The sequence below is a fragment of the Typha latifolia genome, chromosome 15 (genome assembly GCF_019914945.1).
Source record: "Typha latifolia isolate L0001 chromosome 15, TyphaL0001v2, whole genome shotgun sequence".
NCBI lineage: Eukaryota > Viridiplantae > Streptophyta > Magnoliopsida > Poales > Typhaceae > Typha > Typha latifolia.
The window spans coordinates 5321255-5325105 of record NC_133100.1 but is presented as its reverse complement, the minus strand read 5'-3'; positions in this window follow the sequence as shown (position 1 = coordinate 5325105).

Here is a 3851-nt window from a genome sequence, read left to right as displayed (position 1 = left end):
ACTAGTCATACCATACTGTGACTTATAGGTTACCATGATTCTTTTCAAGAAGAACCGGGATATATACTAAGTCCACCAAATCGCACCAAATTGCTTCAAGGTAGTTTAGGATTACTGAACTATTAGGCTCTAATATTATTTGTTAGGGAGATAAGGAATCCTAATTCAAGTGAAATAGGGTTTGATACAAATCTTAAAACCCACCTCAATTTATAAACTTAGAATGTAGAAAAAGTGGGATAGAAATAGTAAAGTCTAATTTGTTATTACTAAAATGAGATATTTATTTTAGGAATAGCTATTCTTATGTTTACTTATTTTTTAAAATAAAAATATAATAATTATTTTTGATGTGATATAAAGTGAATGAAAAGATAGACAAATTATTGAAATACTTGATAGGATAGATGGAAAAAATATAATATATTGTAGGTATGCAATGCATGCTTCAAACATTACATTATCATGTATTATTATATATTATCCACCTACCAGCATGCATTACTATCTTGGAAGTCTATATATGCATTATGTGCTAGTAGATAGATAATACATTAATGTTGCCAAGTAATATCATATATTATTATGCTTTACGCATCAATCAAACGTATTACTATGTTTATTGCCTACATATTCATTGTATACTAATAGGTAGATCATACATTATCATTTGCAAGTAATGCTGCTAGTATCACAATAAATAGAAGGTGTTCTACTTATGCAATGTTCAAACCAATTAGTGGTAGGTGTGTAATGTTTGACAATACTATGATGAAATTATGTTAATAGCCTAGGTCTAGGCTATTAAATCAAATTGATGTATTTGAAATTATGTTTTATATATATATTATTTTATAGTTGAAAATAATAAAATTTTATTTTACATGGAACATATATTTTGTAATATATTCTTTGCTAAATGAGATTATTTAAAATATTAAAATATTTAAACTTTCATATGTTTTATTTTAGCATAACACATGAGATTATTAATAATATTATATTAATTTTTTCCCAAATTTCTTATTTTATTATTTAAAGAAAGAAAGATTTAATTAAATTGATACATAGTTTAAATAGTAAATATATTATTTTATTTATGTGTAAATATTTAATCCTATAAAATATTAGATTATTAGTATTATATTTTTGATGTTACTAGTACATATAAAAATTATTTTAATAATAAGATCATCTATAAATAAAGTATTATATCAATTAAATATTATATTATTAAGAATTTTATGATATTTATATTTAAGTATATATAATTAAAATAGTTTATATTTTTAAAAATTAAATCAAGGGTAAATTGGTAGATGAGTTATTGTGTATTATAAGACGTAATTTTGTAAATAGTATCTATATTCTGAAATATGGTTAGTTAGATGTTTAGTTGTTATTTTGAAACAAAAAAATTATATTTTAAAATAAGAATTTTTATTATTTTTGAAGTGATCGAGGCTTAAATTATTATCTGAAGGCCTAAGAATTTAAGGCAACAATATATCTAAGAAACCAGATTCTAAAGATAATATTAGCTGATAACTATAGATTTATAGTTAGATGGGTGATCAGTTATAGTTATTTAAGAGAGATTTAAGAGGGATATGATTCTCTTTCTCACAAGCTCTACATATGAATATCATGAGAGCTACACTACTCCACATTGTTTTATCCACATAACCCTAGCTAACATTTTAAAGAACTATACTGATGAATTATCCAAATGCCTATTACAACCTCTTTCTCACACACACATCTCTTAAACTAAAAATTATTTTTGGTTTAGAAGTCGTAGTAGCCACTTGGTTCAAGGAGAATATATATGAATACTTTTCTTAGTTCATGGTATATGAGTAATAAAAGAGTTTAGGGAATGTATGTGAAAATAACGATAGTTCAGGGTTTAAATAAAATTAACCCTTAGAAAAATCATATCTAATTTCATCTAACTAGAGGAGGCCACGGTTAACAAGATTCCACCTTAAATATGATCTTATTACATTAAAATTTTGAAGCAACTTGAAGTTAGCTTGAAAATAGGAATGTAGGAGTACAAGGTTGACTAGGTCCACCAGTATAAGAGTCACTTGTTTTGGGGAGATATTCCTAATCTAAGTAAAATAAGGTTTGGCACATACCTTAAAACTCAATTCAACCTAAAGAATTTAATAAGCTATTAGCTAAAGACTTGAGAACATATATAAACTCTCTAACTTTTTTCTTTCCTTCTAATATAGAACTAAGCACTCACATGTCATCCTTAATAATATCCCCTTTCATGTGTAAACCCAACATCCATTGCTCCCTCTCCAGTCCAAATTACTACTCTCAACGAAACCAATTTCTCTTCTAGTTATTTATTTATCTTAAGAAACTGACTCTTTAATGCCATCACCCTCTATTTATGAGTAACAGCGAACCTACTTGTATGAGGTCATACGTCAATTTAACATATCCTTGTTCTAAATAAGAACACTTGTTCCATTAAATGTAACTAAGCTTGCACACTAATCTCATGTGTTTAAGCCCAACGTAGGACGGTAGCTCAACTAGCCACATCATACCGTGATTAACACATTACCATGACCTTTTTTAGAAGAATATATATATAAAATTATAGCCATCATTTTTATTGCACCAAATTTCTTTATAGTAGATCAAAATTGTTGAATCATCGGCTCTGGGGCTCTGATACCTACTTGTTTGAGAGATTGGGAGTCCTAGTTCAAGTGAAATAGGATTTAATTTAAACATTAAAATTCAAGTCAACCCTAAAAGCTTCAACTATTATGTAAAAGCCTAATAATTTATTTAAACACTTTCACTTTTTCTCTCTTTAAAAAATAAGACTAAACATCTATAATGTGATACTCAACAATTTCTCTTATATGTGGTCTCAAGAATTCAGCTCTTCATGAGTCACTACGTACCCACTCGTCTAAATTTGTATATCAATTTCACATATCATTGTCCTAAATAAAAATACTTGCTTCATCTAGTCTAATCGAGCTTGTACATTCATCCGGTGTGCCCGAGCTCAACCTAGAGCCTTAACTCCACTAGTCGTACCACACTGCGACTAACATGTTACCATGATTCTTTTCTAGAAGAATCGGGATATAAACTAAGTCCACCAAATTAATCGCACTAAGTTGCTTTAGGATAGTCTAGGATTGCTGAACTATTAGCCTCTAATACCGCTTGTTAGGGAGATAAAAAGGAAATTCTAATCCAAGTGAAATAAGGTTAGACACAAATCTTAAAACCCAACTCAATTCAAAAACTTAGGTTGTGTTCTCATTTAGAAAGAGTAGGATAGAAATAGTAAAGTCTAATTTGTTATTACTAAAATGAGAGATTTATTCTAGGAGTAACTATTATTATGTTTACTTATAAACTAGAATAAAAGTATAATAAGTATTTTTGATGTGATATAAAGTAAATAAAAAAAGAAAATTATTAAAATACTCTTTGATTTAATGTAAAATAGATTGATGGGATAAATGGAGAAAAAATAATATATTGTATGTATGTAACGCATGCGTTAAACATTACATTATCATGTTTTATCCACCTACCAGCACGCATTACAATCGTAGGAGCCTATATTTACATTGTGAGCTAATAGATATGTAATGCATTAATATTGCCATGTCATATCATACATTATCATGCTTTAAGTACCTATCAGCACGCACTACTATGGTTGTCGCCTACATATCCATTGTATACTGATAGGTAGATAATGCATTATCGATTGCAAGCAATGCTCCTAGTATGACGGTACATAGAAGTTGTCCTATATATGCAATGCTTATTGCTATATATATAATGTTATATATATG